This window comes from Nerophis ophidion, linkage group LG06 (genome assembly GCF_033978795.1).
Source record: "Nerophis ophidion isolate RoL-2023_Sa linkage group LG06, RoL_Noph_v1.0, whole genome shotgun sequence".
Taxonomy (NCBI): Eukaryota; Metazoa; Chordata; class Actinopteri; order Syngnathiformes; family Syngnathidae; genus Nerophis; species Nerophis ophidion.
Window position 1 is genome coordinate 40,908,416 of NC_084616.1, and position 20,602 is coordinate 40,929,017.

General features: G+C 38.9%; 1 protein-coding gene across 8 annotated transcripts in view; it reads right to left on the reverse strand.

Moving 5' to 3' along the window:
- prdm16 (PR domain containing 16) overlaps positions 1-20,602 on the reverse strand; it is a 583,842-nt gene that overhangs the window by 407,098 nt on the left and 156,142 nt on the right. The window contains exon 1 of one of the 8 annotated variants that reach the window (XM_061903783.1): positions 15,703-15,743. The exons of 6 other annotated variants lie outside the window; for them this stretch is intronic. The gene's annotated coding sequence lies outside the window, so the exon portion shown is untranslated. Of the gene's footprint in view, positions 1-15,555; positions 15,682-15,702; positions 15,744-20,602 lie in introns of those variants that run through there. One more of the 8 variants, XM_061903784.1, reaches the window with a different exon arrangement.

The following is a 20,602-nucleotide window of genomic DNA, read 5'->3' on the forward strand; positions in this document are numbered from 1 at the left end:
GTAAATATAAATGGAATACAATGAATTGCAAATCCTTTTCAACCCATATTCAGTTGAATATGCTACAAAGACAACATATTGGTGTTCAAACTGATAAAATATGTTTTTTTGAAAATAAACATTAACTTTAGAATTTGATGCCAGCAACACGTGACAAAGAAGTTGGGAAAGGTGGCAATAAATGCTGATAAAGTTGAGAATTGCTCATCAAACACTTATTTGGAACATCACACAGGTGTGCAGGCTAATTGGGAACAGGTGGGTGCCATTATTAAGTATAAAAACAGCTTCCATAAAATGCTATGTAATTCACAAACAAGGATGGGGCGAGTGTCACCAATGTATATGCAATTTGTCGAACTGTTTTAGAAAAACATTTCTCAACAAGCTATTGCAAGGAATTTAGGGATTTTACCATCTACGGTCCGTCAAATCATCAAAAGGTTCAGAGAATCTGGAGAAATCACTGCACGTAAGCGATGATATCACAGACCTTTGATCCCTCAGCCGGTACTACATCAAAAACTGACATCAGTGTGTAAAGGATATCACCACATGGGCTCAGGAACACTTCATAAAACCACTGTCAGTAACTGTCAGTTGTGACATCTGTTAGTGCGAGTTAAAACTATACTATGCAAAGCAAAAACCCATTTATCAACAACACCAAGGAGCGCCACCGGCTTCGCTGAGCCCGAGCTCATCTAAGATGGACTTATGCAAAGTGGAAAAGTTTTATGTGGTCTGAAGAGTCCACATTTCAAATTATATTTGGAAACTGTGGACGTGGTGTCCTCTGGAACAAAGAGGAAAATAACCATCCGGGTAGTTCTAGGTGCAAAGTTCAAAAGCCAGCATCTGTGATGGTATGGGGGTGTATTAGTGCCCAAGGCATGGGTAACTTACACATCTGTGAAGGCACCATTAATGCTGAATGGTCCATACAGGTTTTGGAGCAACATATGTTGTCATCCCAGCAACGTTTTCATGGACGCCCATGCTTATTTTATCAAGACAATGCCAAGCCATGTGTTACAACAGCGTGGCTTCGTAGTAAAAGAGTGCTGGTACTTTCCTGGCCCGCCTGCAGTCCAGACATGTTTCCCATCGAAAATGTGTGGCGCATTTTGAAGCATAAAATACGACAGCAGAGACCCCGGACTGTTGAACGACTACAGTAAAGCGGTACATAAAACAAGAATGAGAAATAATTTCACTTTCAAAGCTTCAACAATTAGTTTCCTCAGTTCCCAAACATTTATTGTGTTGTTAAAAGAAAAGATGTAACACAGTGGTGAACATGCCCTTTCCCAACTACTTTGTCACATGTTGCATCCATGAAATTCTAAGTTAATTATTATTTACAAAAAAAATAAAGTTTGTGTGTTTGAACATCAAATATCTTTGTAGTGCATTCAACTGAATATGAGTTAAAAGGGATTTGCAAATCATTGTATTCCTTTTATATTTACACCTAACACAATTTCCCAACTCATATGGACATGGGGTTCGTACTGTCCATCCATCTATTTATTTTAACAAAAAATCTTACGGTACATTAAACCAGTGGTTCTCAAATAGGTGTACTGAAGGTATGCCAACAGGTACATAAGCTTTTTTTAAAAAGATTCTAAAAATAGCAACAATTCCAAAAATCCTTTCATAATAATACTGATCAATGTGACACCTGTGGATGTGAAATGAACACAGGATGTAAATATTAGTTACTGAATACTGTTGGGACTGAACCATATACAGTGATTCTTTAGGATTATTGGGGTATGTATGTTCTATTAATGATGTATTCATGTCTTTAAACACTAAAATATTTTCGTCAAATGGTGCTGTCTTTGTTAATTTTAGCATTTTAAATTGGGGAAAAACCAGGAGCTTCGGGGACTGTTGCCCCCCTTGACTCCCCACCAGGGCACCGCCCTGGACCTGGCTGGGGGCCTTCGTCCCCCAGACCCCCGGAAATGTTTTTAGTCTTTTTCATTGTGGTCAAATCACATGCCTGGGACGAGTCGCCACCTCATCGCAGGGCCAAGACAGATAGACAACATTTACACACTAGGGCCAATTTAGTGTTGACAATCAACTTATCCCCAGGTGCATGTCTTTGGAGGTGAGAGGAAGCCGGAGTACCCGGAGGGAACCCACACAGTCACGGGGAGGACATGCAAACTCCACACAGAAAGATCCCGAGCGCAGGATCGAACCCAGGACCTTCGTATTGTGAGGCAGAGAGACTACCCCCTTTTTCCACTGTAGTACACCATAATAAAAACACTTAAATTGGGGAAAAAAAGGGCGAAAAGCAGTAGAAAATGGATGGATGGAAAGTAAAACAGACAGAAATGTTTCCACTACATGATTTGGCCAGCAGGTGATACTGCTACCAGACATAAATATAGCTGTACTACTCAAACAAATTACACGAGTGTTTTTCTGTGAGTGAAAGAGGTGCCGTTCATTTAAAATGACGTATACATGGAAGCATATGACAAGGTGGCCAACAAAAAAAAAAAAAAAAAAAAAAAATTGAAAAAGGAAAGGAGGGGGCCGGTTAGAGGTGTGTGTGTGTGTGTGTGTGTGTGTGTGTGTGTGTGTGTGTGTGTGTGTGTGTGTGTGTTTACATGGAAGTAGTGAGAGTGCAACGGGGGCACAGTCGGCTACAATAGCAGCGAGCCACTCCGAATGAAAACACCACACTGTTTCCCCTTGTAAAAGCACCGGGGAACATTTCCAAGCAACATTCAGAGCTCCGACGGCAGGCTTCCTCACAGTAAGTGAGCTCATGAAGAGACGGAGGACGCAAATGGAGGAGATGAGTGAGAAAAGGCAGCACGGACAGATGTACCTGCCGCATATAAATGTACTGGACTGTGCAAAAAAAGCTTAAAGGTCCACTGGCTTTGCAGTGCTACGGTTTCACTCTGAGATAGTAAAACATTAAACTGTTCTGCACTTTGTTTGCAAATGACATTAATTACGCTTCCATTCTATTTGGATTGTGAATGGCGGGTTTTTACAACTTAACTTTCTTTACTTTTTTATTGGACTAAGTATATGCACTTTGGCTGTATGCCCTATACAAGAATGACACTATAAAGTAGTGTGCATGACTAAACTGTGGTATACATAATGACTAGCTCATTTGACATAAAACTAATTACAAAGGGACATTTTTTCTCATGGTAAAATCCCAAATCTACTCCACAGGGTACTTAAGTTAAAATTTCGGGAAAAATTTGTCAGGCCAGAAAGAAAAAACATAACATATGTATATGAAATATATATTTTAAAGTTTTCATTGCTAAAAAACACATCAAAAAACATGTCATATTGAGAATGATAACTAATGTATTTAATTACCTTAATTGTATTTATTGTTTTGAGTTTTTTTTTTCTTGCAAAAATCAACATATTTTTGTTTTATTTTCAAAATATACTAATTGTTTCTGACAAAACTTTACTTTTATGAACTCTTTCATTTTTTTTGTTGTGTTTTTTTTCCAAACAAATACTAAAATATTTTCTTTAAATACTGTATTTTTATTTCTCCCCGCATTTTTTGGATTAAATACTTTCTTTTTTTTTTATATCGGGGCTTTAACACTTAATTGTTCTCTGGGCCACATTTACAAAAAAGCTCAGGATTAGGGGGCCACAATTTTCCATTCTCTGTTATTAGTATATGAAATATACTGTGCATCCCATCCATCCATTTTCTACCGCGTATTCCCTATTGGGTTGCGGGGGGCGCTGGTGCCTATCTGAGCTACAATAGGGCGGAAGAGGGGTACACCCTGGACAAGTCGCCACTACATCAGATGTACTGTACATATAATTTGTATATATTATTTATATATGTTATATTTTATATAGCTATATTTAGTATATTTATACCTGCATTGTCCTTACACCTTCCATCACTGAAACTGAGCTACTGTGTGGAACAATTTCCCTTGTATATCATTAAAGTTTGTCTAAGTCCAAGTGTAAGTCTAATTTATTCTATTTTGGGAAGCAATGTTCTAAACATTTATTTTTGGTCTATTTCTTTTTTTCAAAACTCGCCCTGAAGTGTCCATTGCAGTGACCATAGGGGAGGTTTCAGTTTATTTCGAACATGCATACGATACAATGTAATTCATCACACATTTCCAGTTGTTTCATTACAGCACGTCCGAAAAGGAGTAGGATGATGCACAGCTTATTTAATCCTACCCCTTTTCATACCATAGCAATTTTATCCAATTTCCTTGTTCTCTGTAACAGAACAGTGAAGAAATATACCATAGTAAGTAAACAAATATTGAATACATAAATAATATTTGTCTTAATAATTCATAATTGTTGCTCTGTGTACACTTGTAGTTTGAACAGTCTCTTAAATTGAATCATATCGGTGCAACTTCAATAATTGTGATTTAATAAATAAAAGGTCTGTATGTTGCTTAACGGTGGCAGAGGGGTTAGTGGATCTGCCTCACAATACGAAGGTCCTGCAGTCTTGGGTTCAATCCCAGGCTCGGGAACTTTCTGTGTGGAGTTTGCATGTTCTCCCCGTGAATGCATGGGTTCCCTCCGGGTACTCCGGCTTCCTCCCACTTCCAAAGACATGCACCTGGGGATAGGTTGATTGGCAACACTGAATTGGCCCTAGTGTGTGAATGTGAGTTTCAATGTTGTCTGTCTATCTGTGTTGGCCCTGTGATGAGGTGTACCCTGCCTTCCGCCCGATTGTAGCTGAGATAGGCGACAGCGCCCCCCGCAACCCCAAAAGGGAATAAGCGGTAGAAATGGATGGATGGATGGGTTTGTATGTTCTCTATATCCAACTGATGAAACTGATGACATAGTGCTGTATTTTACTTTTTTATCTCTTTTTTTCAACCAAAAATGCTTTGCTCTAATTAGGGGGCACTTAAATAAAAAACTATTTTCAAGGGGTACATCACTGAATATACCATGAATTGATTAACGTGGACCCCGACTTAAGTTAAAAACTTATTTGGGTGTTACCATTTAGTGGTCAATTGTACGGAATATGTACTGTACTGTGCAATCTACTAATACAAGTATCAATCAATCAATCAAACTGAAAAAAGGTTGAGAACCACTGCCTTATTGGACTGAATTTGGCCCCCAGGGTAGCCAGTTGAATAGCACTGCCTTGTACAGTAGTCCATCTATATTTTCTATCTAAGTTACTAAACGTGGTTTATTACCCTCCAAAAGGTCAGTTGTTGTAATGGAAAGTGTTGTGTATTACATTCTCACACACAAAATAAGCTTGGTCAAGCTTGAGCTTTATATGCGTTCACGTGCCAGCTTGCATGTTTGTGTATTGCACTGAAACACAGCTGATGTATTGACGTTTTTTTTTTGTGTGTGCCGAAAAGGCCTCGAGGCATTACATCAGTAGTGTGTGTGTGTGTGTGTGTGTGTGTGTGTGTGTGTGTGTGTGTGTGTGTGTGTGTGTGTGTGTTGTTTTTATGTCCGAGCGTCATCAAGCCGGCAGGCAAATAGAAGACAGCGCACAGCTTCCTGCTGTGTGTGGTGGCCCTGCGGTCCCCTGGGCACCCGGGGCCCAGGGCTGCCGCAGACATTTATTAACAGGGGAGATTAATAGCACCGGAGGAAAACATGTTCACAAGCATGATAAATATTAATAATAATCAATACTGAGTTACATTTGCTAAATTGAGTTGCAAACATTGCCCAAGGGGGTAGAGAGGACGAGAGGGTGGGGGGAGTAAAGTGAAAAGAAATGAGGATAGGACCAGGAAGGGGGAGCGTGCACTTCATTAGGCACTGTTGTTGTCCCGGTACCAATATTTTGGTATCGGTACCAAAATTATTTACATACTTTGATACATTTCTAAATAAAGGGGACCATAAAAATTGTATTATTTGCTTTGTCTTAAAGGCCTACTGAAACCCACTACTACCCACCACGCAGTCTGATAGTTTATATATCAATGATGAAATATTAACATTGCAACACATGCCAATACGGTGAGTTTCCTTTTGAAAACATCGCGGAATGATGACGCGTACGCCTGACGTCACGTGTTGGAGGGGACATATTAGCTCAGAACCAAACACGGCTAAAAGTCGTCTCTGTTCATGGCGTAATTACACAGTATTTTGGACATATGTGTTGCTGAATCTTTTGCAATTTGTTCATTTAATAATGGAGACTATAAAGAACAATGCTGTTGGTGGAAAGTGATGGATTCCAGCTGTCTTTAGCACCACGACCCAGCCGGCGTTTCTTTGTTTGTTGTGAACATGTTTTCTCTACGTCAACCAGCATGTTTTTGGATGGGGAAATTGCGATATATATCTTAGCAAAGACATCCGTGGATTATTCGTCGTTCTGCAGCAGCTGTGAGCTTGGCTCCTCGGCTTTTCTCTGACATACAGTGTGTTCAACGCAGACATCCGACCTTGAGGTATGTCTTTACAATCTTTACTTTACAATCTTTAAAATCTCACTAAAACACTATTAAAACAATAAGCAGATAAGGGATCTCCCAGAATTATCCTAGTACATGTGTCTAATTACATCTCAAATGCTCACACTTCCGTCGACCGGAGCTGTCGCTTTTTTTTTTCAATATCCTCAAACACAAATCTTTCATCCTCGCTCCAATTAATGGAGAAATTCTCGCTTTCTTGGTCAGAATCGCTCGCGCTGCTGGCGTCCATGATTGTAATCAATAGGTGGATGAGAGGAGTCCGACAATCTGTGACGTCACGCGCACTACTTCCGGGAAAGGCAGGGCTTTTTTAAGAGCGACCAAAAGTTGCGAATTCTATCGTGGATGTTCTCTACTAAATCCTTTCAGCAAAAATATGGCAATATCGCAAAATTATCAAGTATGACACATAGAATGGACCTGCTATCCCCATTTAAATAAGAACATCTCATTTCAGTAGGCCTTTAACAAAAAATATTAGGGTACTTTAAACATATGTTCCTTATTGCAATGTCGTCCTTAAATAAAATAGCGAACATACAAGACAACTTGTCTTTTATTAGTGAGTAAGCAATAAAATGCTCCTAATTAGTCCGCTGACATGCAGTAACATATTTTTCAAATGTTTTATATCTCACCTTTTTAGTAAGGGGCGCCGCACCGGAAGTTGGCAGACCCGTCAGCGATCCTGTTTTGTCTCCCATGTAATGTTTGATCCCGTTCTGTCTCCCTTTAATGTTTGATCTTGAATGGGAGTGTGCTGAAAATTTAAATTTCCCCCCAGGGATTAATACAATATTTCTGACTCAGATTCTATTTTGTCATTTCCATTCTATTATTTTGTCAACATTATTAAGGACAAGCTGTAAAACAAATATTATTAACCTCCTTGTTCATTTACTGTTAATATCTGCTTACTTTGTCTTTTAACATGTTTTATCTACACTGCTGGTTAAACTTATTCTATTGTTTGGTACTTCACATTAGTTTTGGATGACACCACAAATTTGGTTATCAATCCGATACCAAGTCCTTACAGGATCATACATTGGTCATATTCAAAGTCCTCATGTGTCCAGGGACGAGTGGTTAAAATCTGCTTACTTTCTCTTTTAACATGTTCTATCGACACTCTAGTACTTTTTAGAGGCGGTATAGTACCGAAAATGATTCAGTAGTATCGCGGTCCTATTCTACTGTACAACCCCATTAGGTACACCTTCTTGCAAATTTGGATTGACACTGTTAGACAGGTATTAATTTACCAATTTGTTCATAATTGCAGTTTGCAGTGGTGCACAAACTCGGAGAGAAGAAAAGTAGTGCATGCAAGTAGAATATGACCACCAGCATGGATGGATATTATCCAACATGCAAACTCTTTTCATAAATCAAACACATAGCTTCAGTCCTCTTTAACAGAGTGCACCGCAGCGCTCCGACGCGGGGAAAAAAAGTCTGATTTATGAACCCGTGCGCCGTCAAGGGGAAAGGAAGAGTAAGGACCGTGTCGATAGTCAGAAAAGAAAATCAATAAAATCCATAGAGCATCATTTCATTTGATGACAGCTCAACATACGGCATCAAAAGTGGGAAGCATATTTACAAGGGCGGCCGTGTACATACATATATATATATATATATATATATATATATATATATATATATATATATATATATATATATATATATATATATATATATATATATATATATATATATATATATTACGTAACAATGGAAAACAACTTGGACTCTACAGTGCCAAACAATTGCACATTCCTCTTTGCCCTCTCCACTTCAGTGTGTGTGTGTGTGTGTGCCACAGGGGAGTCTGAGAGGGAAGCAGTGAGAAAGACGGCGTACAGAACAAACGCATCCATTCTTATTAAATTGGGCTTAAAAAAAAGGTTGTTGTGCTGAGTCATCACTTTACCAATGTTGTTCTGTTTGTCTTCTGAAGCGTATGATAACAGGACCAACGTGCTGTGCAATGGTAGAATTGGTAACTTTGGTGGAGGAGGAATTATGGTGTGGGGTTGTTTTTCAGGAGTTGGGCTTGGCCCCTTAGTTCCAGTGAAAGGAACTTTGAATGGTCCAGGATACCAAAACATTTTGGACAATTCCCTGCTCCGCACCTTGTGGGAACAGTTTGGAGCGGGCCCCTTCCTCTTCTAACATTACTGTGCACCAGTGCACAAAGCAAAGTCCATAAAGACATGGATGACAAAGTCTGGTGTGGATGAACTAGACTGGCCTGCACAGAGTCCTGACTTGAACCCGATAGAACATCTTTGGAATGAATTAAAATGGACACAGAGCCAGACCATCTCGATCAACTTCAGTGTATGACCTCACTAATCCGCTTTAGGAAGAACGGTCGAAAATGCCTAAAAAAAACACTTTGCAACCTTGTGGACAGCCTTCCCAGAAGAGTTGAAGCTGTAATAGCTGCAAAAGTTGGGCCGGCATCATATTGAACCCTTTGGGTTAGGAATGGGATGGCATTTCAAGTTCACAGGTGAGTCAAAGAAGGTGACCAAATACTTTTGGCTATATAGAGTGTTTTTTTAACGATGATGCCATGGTAAAAGTACAATTTTAATGTTATATGCATTAATAAAAAGAATGAATAGAGGTGATTAAAAACTGCCTTCTTTTTAAACTCTGTTCCTTAAAATACGCATTGAAGCTAGAAAGTGAGTTTTATTCAATGACTGGATTAATCAAACAAATTAACCAATAGATTACATACATGATTAATACTGCAGCTGTCTCCCAATATATTTCTTGCTCAGGTGTGGAAACGGTATATCCTTCTGCCTTGCGCGCGAATTGTGCAAGTTCGATTTCCGACCAGGGCAACAACGCCGAGCCATTGAACATGTCCTGTGCTGCTCCCAAGTCTGGATGCATAGAAAGCTTGCGTTAGGAATAGTGCTACAGCTGTCAATATTACTAATCAAATTATCTATCAATCATCCGTCCATTCATTCATTTTCTACCGCTTGTCTCTTTTGGTCAGTAATCGGATAAGACACACAGCATCAATGTGTGTTGTAGGTACCAACTACCATAATTGAAATAAAAAATGTGTTCCGTTTGCCATAACCGTCTCTCTTTGTTTCGTAATAAAAGCACAAAGTCTTGAAATTGCACTTTTAACATGTGTGCGTTGATTAATAAGATTACAAAAAAAAATCTACCGTTGTTTGCCGCCATACAGATCACGGCAGCCATACACCACTGCACTCGTGTGCATTCTCACAAACTACGTCTGCGTATTAAAACTTTCAAGCACTGTGCTTTCCGGATTTTATCTTAATTTATGATTTGCACCCTTTGAACAAATAATTAAAGTAAGATCATACAAATTAAAGCTTTTTCTGATCAAATTAATCGATTAAATATTGCATTTCTAGTTAAGAAGGGTACAAGGTATAAAAATTAGCCCCAAAAACAACATAAAATGCAATTATTTATTTTTATCACTGCATAATTGAACTTTTGCTACACCTGCTGTAGTCCAGGGGTGTCAAAACAATTTTAGATTGGGGGCCATATGGAGAAAAATTTACTCCCAAATGGGCCGCACTGGGGAAATCACTGCACGATAACTTTAAAATAAAGACAACTTTAGATTGTTTTCTCGGTTTAACAAAAGAACAAGCACATTCTGAAATTGTACAAATCATAATGTTTTATTTTTTTACACTTACATGTTGTGGTTAATTGTATTATATCTTTATTTGCCGTTAATTGAATTTTCTGAATAAATTAAGTGATAATGTTCAGTCAACTGATTGGTGTTCATTTTCAGTCTCAAAATAAAAAAAAATATCAAAATCAAATTACAGGATGTTATTTATGTACAAAGTTTGTAGTTTGATCATTTTCCTCGACTTGTGCACTAACGTGAATTATTTTGTACATATGTAGCATCTTCTACAAAGACACACGATAATTGCTATTGCGACATCTAGTGGACACATTTAAAACAGCTGTTCTTTCATTCAAAAAATTCAGGTTAATCTTTATACTTCGCAAACTCATCCCACGGGCCGGATAAAACCTATTCGTTGGCTTCATCCAACCCTCGGGTCGTACGTTTGACACCCCTGCTGTAGTTTATGCTTTTCGCTCCCTATTACAAAATGAACAGGAAGTTAAAAACACGTTCAGTTATTTCCGAGACATTGCAAAAGGGGGGTAGAATTAATTAATTTCTGCTTATTCTTACCAATTTTTGGACATGTTAAATTGTGTTGTGATGGTCCTTTATGTAAATTAACAAATACAACCATGATCATGGTATGAATGTCTTCTTTCTCACAATAGAACATATGCAATTATACGGTCTTCATTGGGTTTTAGTCGGGAACATAAACATATCTATGTCAGGTAGACATAACTTTTCTTATGTGTTTTAACGTGCTGGCCGGGGTGTGTATTGATGGGTGGGGGCTCTCGGGGTGATGCTATTCACCTCTGCCACTAGAAGCAGCCTCCACCCATTCATCAGTCTATTACTCGCCAGTCTCGCTACACTTTGCTCTTCTCCTCTCCTCGCCTGCTCTCCCTCCAGTCATTAGCCAGTGAATTAACGGCAATCCAGCCTGCTATTAATCACCCTGACAAAAGTGTTAGCATCGCCTCGCAAGGCCAGCACGCAAACTGTACGGAAGGAGAAGGAGGAGGAGGAGAAGGAGAAAGGGGTTTGGACCGTGAAGTTGGAAAGAAGTGCAATGAAAAAAAAAAACAAGACAACATAATTATTTTAACTGGATCGGGTGCAACTAATAAACAATACAAAATCTAAGTCCGTGCACGTGTTGCTGTTGAGGTTTTTTTTGTTTGGATCAGGCCTGGGCAATTATTTTGACTCGGGGGGGCAAATTTAGAGAAAAAAAAAATGTGTCTGGAGCTGGTATGCAGTGGGGCAAAAAAGTATTTAGTCAGCCACCGATTGTGGACAGAGGTCTGTAATTTTCATCATAGGTACACTTCAACTGTGAGAGACAGAATGTGAAAAAACAATCCGGGAATTCACATTGTAGGAATTTTAAAGAATTTATTTGTAAATTATGGTGGAAAATAGGTATTTGGTTAACCATTCAAAGCTCTCACTGATGGAAGGAGGTTTTGGCTCAAAATCTCATGATACATGGCCCCATTCATTCTTTCCTTAACACGGATCAATCGTCCTGTCCCCTTAGCAGAAAAACAGCCCCAAAGCATGATGTTTCCACCCCCATGCTTCACAGTAGGTCTGGTGTTCTTGGGATGCAACTCAGTATTCTTCTTCCTCCAAACATGACGATTTGAGTTTATACCCAAAAGTTCTATTTTGGTTTCATCTGCCCAGATGACTTTCTCCCAATCCTCTGCTGTATCATCCATGTATCCTTTTTGGTATAAACTCAACTCGTCGTGTTTGGAGAAATAAGAATACTGAGTTGGTTCCCAAGAACACCAAACCTACTGTGAAGCATGGGGGTGGAAACATCATGCTTTGGGGCTGTTTTTCTGCTAAGGGGAAATAACTATTGATCCAAATGGGGCCATGTTTTGTGAGATTTTAAGCCAAAACCTCCTTCCATCAGTGAGAGCTTTGAATGGTTGACCAAATACTTATTTTCTACCATAATTTACAAATAAATTCTTTAAATTCCTACAATGTGAATTCCTGGAATTTTTTTTTCACATTCTGTCTCTCACAGTTGAAGTGTACCTATGATGAAAATTACAGACCTCTATCATCATTTTAAGTGGGAGAACTTGCACAATCGGTGGCTGACTAAATACTTTTTTGCCCCACTGTATCTATCCATCCATTTTTCTACCGCTTATTCCCTTTTGGTGTCGCGGGGGCGCTGGCGCCTATCTCAGCTACAATCGGGCGAAAGGCGGGGTACACCCTGGACAAGTCGCCCCACTGTATCTATTTTTAGGAAAAATAATGCAAAACCTCACAATAATGTCTGATTGAATGTACCATGCATTAACGTGGACCCTGACTTAAACAAGTTCAAAAACTTATCCGGGTGTTACCATTTAGTGGTCAATTGTACGGAATATGTTCTGTACTGTACAATCCAAAGACATGCACCTGGGGATAGGTTGATTGGCAACACTAAATTGGCCCTAGTGTGTGAATGTGAGTTTCAATGTTGTCTATCTGTGTTGGCCCTGCGATGAGGTGGCGACTTGTCCAGGGTGTACCCCGCCTTCCGCCCGATTGTAGCTGGGATAGGCGCCAGTGCCCCCCGCGACCCCGAAAGGGAATAAGCGGTAGAAAATGGATGGATGGATGGGCTGTACAATCTACTAATAAAAGTATCAATCCAATCAATCGAAATGTTAAAAACGTTATGACAGACCGCCTTAAAAAACAATGTAACTTTACTTTTTTTTTTTACTGAATGAGACATCCTGAATGTTCATGAAAATAATGTGGGATTTATAATATTAACAATGAACGATAAAACACTGAATATTGACAAGCGAAACGCAACAAAATTCAACAAACACAGCGAAATATAAACGCAAAAAAACGAGAAAAAAAAAGACCTACACTTAGATGTGATATATCACTAAGCTTTAGAACTTTGCTGTAAAAAAATCTCCTTCCGCGTCAGGCTGACACTCTGGAAACACCGTGGAAACGCTCCCCACCCACACTGCTCGGTGTCTGGTCTGAGCTGCTGTGACTTACATTACCATAATAACTGATAACATTACCATATTATCACGCAAAAGCGGAAATTCCAACCATTGAAATACTTTGTATTTGACAAGAACAAGAAAGTTTGATCACATTACGCCTGTACTGGCTCACCTGCACTGGCTTCCTGTGCACTTAAGATGTGACTTTAAGGTTTTACTACTTACGTATAAAATACTACACGGTCTAGCTCCATCTTATCTTGCCGATTGTATTGTACCATATGTCCCGGCAAGAAATCTGCGTTCAAAGGATTCCGGCTTATTAGTGATTCCCAAAGCCCAAAAAAAGTCTGCGGGCTATAGAGCATTTTCCGTTCGGGCTCCAGTACTCTGGAATACCCTCCCGGTAACAGTTCGCGATGCCACCTCAGTAGAAGCATTTAAGTCTCACCTTAAAACTCATTTGTATACTCTAGCCTTTAAATAGACTCCCTTTTTAGACCAGTTGATCTGCCGTTTCTTTTCTTTTTCTTCTATGTCCCACTCTCCCGTGTGGAGGGGGTCCGGTCCGATCCGGTGGCCATGTACTGCTCGCCTGTGTATCGGCTGGGGACATCTCTGCGCTGCTGGTCCGCCTACGCTTGGGATGGTTTCCTGCTGGCTCCGCTGTGAACGGGACTCTCGCTGCTGTCTTGGATCCTCTTTGGACTGGACTCTCGCGACTGTGTTGGATCCATTGTGGATTGAACTTTCACAGTATCCTGTTAGATCCGCTCAACATCCATTGCTTTCCTCCTCTCTAAGGTTCTCATAGTCATCATTGTCACCGACGTCCCACTGGGTCATTATTGTCACCAATGTCCCACTGGGTGTGAGTTTTCCTTGCCCTTATGTGGGCCTACCGAGGATGTCGTGGTGGTTTGTGCAGCCCTTTGAGACACTAGTGATTTAGGGCTGTATAAGTAAACATTGATTGATTGATTGATTTGTATAGTTCAAGATTTAGGGTCATTTGAAACATCACTGCACATCATAATCGCAGCTACACTTTCCATCTTTAAGATCCCAAAAAATATTTGGGAATGTCCGGTGGGCCAGATGGAAAGACTTAACGGGCCGTATGTGGCCCCCAGGCCTTAATTTGCCCAGGACTGGTTTAGATGTACATCCTTGCACATTTGCGTCTTTTTTCCAAATGCACATATTCTTGCTAAATGCAAATTTTTGTACATTATTTTGTACATTTTGCATATCTGATTTTTATTTATTTTTTTCTAGTTAGTTTACAGATTACGTCAGAGAGAAACTGATGTTCTTTAATGTCTTAGCACAGTGGTTGTCAACCTTTTTTCAGTGATGAACCCCCTGTGAACATTTTTGTTTTAATTCAAGTACCCCCTAATCAGAGCAAACTATTTTTGGTTGAAAAAAAGAGATAAAGAAGTAAAATACAGCACTATGTCATCAGTTTCTGATTTATTAAATTGTATAACAGTGCAAAATATTGCTCATTTGTAGTGGTCTTTCTTGAACTATTTGGAAAAAAAAAGATATACAAATAACTAAAAACTTGTTGAAAAATAAACAAGTGATTCAACTCTAAATAAAGATTTGTACACATAGAAGTAATCATCAACTTAAAGTGCTCTCTTTGGGGATTGTAATAGAGATCCATCTGGATTCATCAACTTAATTCTAAACATTTCTTCACAAAAAAAATACATCTTTAACATCAATATTTATGGAAGATGTCCACAAAAAAATCTAGCTGTCAACACTGAATATTGCATTGTTGCATTTCTTTTCACAGTTTATGAACTTACATTCAGTAAATATATTTATATAGGATTTTTAACTGTTATTTTTAGAATCTTTTAAAAAAAAAATCTCACGTACCCCTTGGCATAATTTCATGTACCCCCTAGGGGTACACCTACCCCCATTTGAGAACCTCTGTCCAAACACATGTTGGAAAATGGACAATAAAGATGATGTTGGCAAACAGGAGGTGAATTAGTAGCAATTTGCCCAAAGGGAATATATAATAAATTGAGCTTATACTGTCATAAATACCAGTCATCAAATTGTATCACTTCTTTGGCAAAATACATGATGCTCTCCAGTAATATTATTCACAAAATGACATGCACCTGGGACAGGATGATTAGCAACACTAAATTGGCCCGAGTGTGTGAATGGGATAAGCAGTAGAAATGGATGGATGGATACATCGAATTGACATTTACTATTCCCTGTGTACATTGGAAGATATTTTATGAAGGAGTATACCGATCGGATATTGCTATAAACAAACAAAACGAGTATCAGATAGTATCAACTTGCAGCTAAAATCTCTTATATATGTTACAATACAAGCGGTCACATGCAGTGTGTTTACTTGTGCCAAGCTGGACAGCCAGTTAACATCCAAATGTCCTCCAACAAACACCCGAGGTTGATCTTTTCTTGTACGTTTCAATCTTTTTTGAGTCAGTGAAAATTTACAAGCATGCAGTCAACAAACAAATTATAATCTGTCACTCACCATGGCTCTGGACAGGTGACTAAAAGAGTCAGGGTGGGGCTGAGGGATTTACATAGGTGAACACACCTGCCTGGACTAATAGGCCTAATTTGGGCCGAACTATGGTTCTCAAAAGCCGGGTGTTACAGAAGGACACTGGACCTTTAAAAGTTATGTTATCCGAGCCTGAATACACTGTATACAAAATTGACTGATCTACAAATGCAAAAGTACTATGTGAATACTTTTAGATGTGTGATGGTTATTCATGGTGTATTTTACAAAAGAACGGCATTCTTAATCCCCCCTGTCAAATTGGTCCCGGCTAGTGGGCGGGGCTGTGGGCTATTTAAATTGGAAAATACTGTTTTTCTGACAGTCTGCTGTCTGTCACTGCCAGAGGAGGTTCTCTGGAGGAGCTCAGGTCTCCATGCAGCAAACATTTATGGAGATTGTGGGTGCTGTGTTTCCTCCTGCTGTTCACCTTTTGACATTTGTGGGATTTAAATAAATGTTTTTAAACTTTAACCAATTGCGTGCCTTGCCATCCTTGGTTTTAAAGTTAAAGTAAAGTACCAATGATTGTCACACACATACTAGATGTGGCAAAATTATTCCCTGCATTTGACCCATCACCCTTGATCACCCCCTGGGAGGTGAGGGGAACAGTGGGCAGCAGCGGTGCCGCGCCTGGGAATCATTTATGGTGATTTAACTCCCAATTCCAACCCTTAATGTTGAGTGCCAAGCAGGGAGGTAATGGGTCCCATTTTTATAGTCTTTGGTATGACTCGGCCAGGATTTGAACTCACGACCTACCGATCTTAGGGCGGACACTCTAACCACTAGGCCACTGAGTTTGAGAGTCTGGTTTGCAAAGGTGACATTACTTTCACCCGAGGTGGGGTGTGACAACAGTGAAGTCATTTAGAACAGTGGTCCCCAAACTTTTTGTATCCGCGGACCGGTCAACGCTTAATAATTTGTCCCGCTGCCCGGGTGGGGGATGGGGGGGTGGGGGTTGGTTCTTTTTTTTTTTTTTTTTTTTTCTTTGTCATGAAAAAGGGACTTTTTTGTCATGAAAGAGGAGGTTTTTGTGGTTGGTGCACTAATTGTAAGTATATATTGTGTTTCATATGTTGATTTAATAAAATAACACCATTTTTTTTTTAAAATAAATAATGAATAAAACATTCTTCTGCGGCCCTGTACCAATCGGGCCACGGCGCGGCCCGGTGGTTGGGGACCACTGATTTAGAAGGTAAACATGGTAGGATATAAGATAGTAGGAGCTAGCAGCTACACAACAGCTAAGCACACAGTAGCATGCAAGCTAGACATACTGTACATAACAAGCGTTCTTAATTGAACAATATTGCAATCTACATTTGCCAAAATGAACAAGAATGAAATAATGATAGTTGCATATTACTTACACATTCAGAGTCTCCAAGGCAGAAGCGTATTAGAAAGTATCCTGTCTAACCTACTGCACCATTGATTTAACCTTTAAAGGCCTGAGTGGCCACATGCGTGGACAGCACCTTTTAGCTCTTATTTCCAAAATTGTGTACACTACTAAATTGGGGTCTTATGAACACTTATGTGGACGCTTATAGTGCTATCTGGTGGTGTCAGAAGAGTATTACATACAATGGAATTTGGGGGAAAAAAAGTGTAAAAATAAAAATGTGCATGTCACTACACATGAAGTACATGTTTGTGTACTTATGGATTAAGTACATCATATTAAAATATAATTTTTTGTTTTATTCTAATTAGGCCAAATAGCAAAGAGAAAAAAAACAAAAAACAACGACATTTAGACAAACAGCTTGGGCCTTAAGAGGTTAATGAATAATTGTCACCATTGGGTGTCGCCAAAAATCAAATGACCATTCCACTTTGATTTAAAGACATCATTAAATTTGTCATACGGTTAGTGATTGTCATACCTACCATTGTTCTCGGTTTGAGTTATCAATTGATCAAGTTTCTTCTAACATTCCACACTACAAAATAACAAAAGTATGTATCGCTGGTACTGACATTGTATCGGATTTACATCAGAATCAATACTCAATGCTACAATATAGGGTTGTACGGTATACCAGTATTAGTATAGTACCAAGATACTAATGACTCATATCCCCCCCGTCATCGTCACGTCATGTCATTGCTGGTTTACAAGCAGACGGGCATGTTCGGCAGTGCAAAATCACAGAGTACTTACAAACAGACAGTATGTGGACAGAAAAGGGAGAATGCACCCATTTTGTCTTAAAAAACTAATGACAAAGGTGAATTTATAACATTGAAACGCCCTCAGGAAGAGGTGTTTTAAGACATGGCTAGCGAACTAGCGGCTAAAGTTCAGCCGCAGTCTGCAGTGTTTTAGCTATTTCCAAATCACTAATCCTCGTCTCCATGGCGAAAAAGTATGTTTCTCAAAAGTATCATCCCTGCAGGACGAGGAATAGCTAAACATGCTTCAATACACACCGTAGCTCACCGGCATCACAATGTAAACAGACATTGGTGGATCTACACCTGACATCCACTGTAATGATGCCAAGTACTAGAGTCTATCTAGTCGATACTACTATGATTGCGTCGATATTTTTTGGCATCACAACGTCTTTTTTAATTTTTTTCAAATGTATATTATCTTTATATAATCAGGAAATATGTCCCTGGACACATGAGGACGTTGAATATGATCCTGTTATGACTTGGTATCAGATTGATACCAAAATTTGTTGTATCATCCAAAACTAATGTAAAGTATCAAAAAACAGAAGAATAAGTAAGTATTACATTTTAACAAAACTGTAGATAGAACACGTTAAAGGAGAAAGTAAGCAGATATTAACAGTATATAAACAAGTAAGGCAATAATTCATTTTCTACCACTTGTCCTTAATAATTTTGAAAAAATAATATAATGGAATATGACACAATACATACGTCAGCAGACTAATTAGGAGCCTTTGGTTATTTACTTACTACTAAAAGATAAGTTGTCCAGTATGGTCACTATTTTATTTAAGGACAAACTTGCAATAAGAAACATGTGTTTAATGTACCCTTAGATTTTTTTGTTAAAATAAAGTCAATAATGCAATTTTTTGTGGGCACCCTCGAAAAGTACCGTAAGGTATTGAAATAATTTTAGTACCAGTACCAAAATATTGGTATCGGGAAGACACTATCGGTATTGTATTGGAAATGAAAAAGTTGTATTGCAACCCCCTTCAATTGATGTACTACTTATACCTAATACAGCACATTAGATCAATTCTATACATTACAGCTAATTATCTCATCTGTTTCCATAGGTTCTTTGTCATCACAACTGCAGAACTACATAACTAAGCATGAGGCGAAACGGTATCTATTCAAGGAACTGTACAGGGGAGTTCATAAGCTCAACTCCGAATCTCTCCCAGAGGGGGACCACCTGTAGAGAGGCCCAAGCCGAGCCAGTCAGGTGGGTCGCGGCCATCACACAGTCCCATGTCATCAGGCTGTCAGCATGAATGCAACTGACATGAGAGATTTGCTAATCCACTTAGCTTCAAACTCAGCCAGGAGTCTGGTAAGAAGTCTTAGCTTAGTCTAGAAACGAACACACACACACACACCTGCACACACGTACAAAGTGTCAAATACAAGACGATAACACAAAAATGGAGGGTATGTTTAATTTATGCGATGAAGGTAGGATTAAATGACCCCTGTGGATACAAACTATACTTCAAAAGCTACAATACAATGAGACCAGAGGGCTGGTATAATACAACTCCCTTTAGAAAGATAACAGTCTCTAGGACACTGCGTTTATTTGAAGTAACAATAACTTGTTCGACGTTCAACTTTGAGAAAAAAATCTAAAAGTCGAGGTATCAGTTTGAATCTTTCTGTAAATACTTCTTTAAACAGCTGTCTGTCAGGCTTGGACTTGGATTGTTTGTGCTCCTTTGACTCAGAGGGAATATGGGACAAGCCAGGCGTGAATTCAGGTACATAGTTTTAATTGTATTAATACTCAAAATAAAAAAAAAAAGGCAAACCAAGGACGCGCTCTGTGGCGGATAAAAATCCATACTATAACTTAGGACAAAAACAGCACAATGGCAATACTATCTACAAACAAACAAAAGATACTATCAAAGACATAAATACAAACAAAAACTTACTTGGCGTGGATGAATCAAAAAGCATGGCATGAAGTATGTAAGGCAATGAAAGTTAGAACGGCATGGGTAATGAAAGTTGGTGTGAAGATCCCAGGACGAAGACAAGACAAAGAGTGACTTAAATAGCTGTGATGATTAGTGAAAACAGGTGAGGCTGAGAACAGGGACGTGACCGGTGAAAACTAATGAGGTTGGCATGGAAACAAACAAAACCAGGAAGTGCAAAACGTGACTGATTGTCCAAAATCAAAAACATAACATGACAAAACAAAACATGATCAAACTTAAAACTAAATTACAGGTATGACACTGTCAGGCAAAACATCTTAGGACAAATGAGGTCTTTTCTGACTTATAAATGTTGTTACAATGTTAAATACTTGTGTTAAACAATGACAAAGCGCCCGATCATAAGGTTCATGCATATTGCCTTAATGTTTCTAAAATTTGTTCAAATTTGTCCACCAGCGACGCTTAAAACATTTTTAATTCATTCGTTACGTCTCGTCTCGATTACTGTAAAGTATTACAAACCCTGTTTCCATATGAGTTGGGAATTGTGTTGGATGTAAATATAAACGGAATACAATGATTTGCAAATCCTTTTCAACCCATATTCAGTTGAATATGCTACAAAGACAACATATATGATGTTCAAACTTAGAAATATATGTATTTTTTTGCAAATAATCATTAACTTTAGAATTTGACGCCAGCAACAC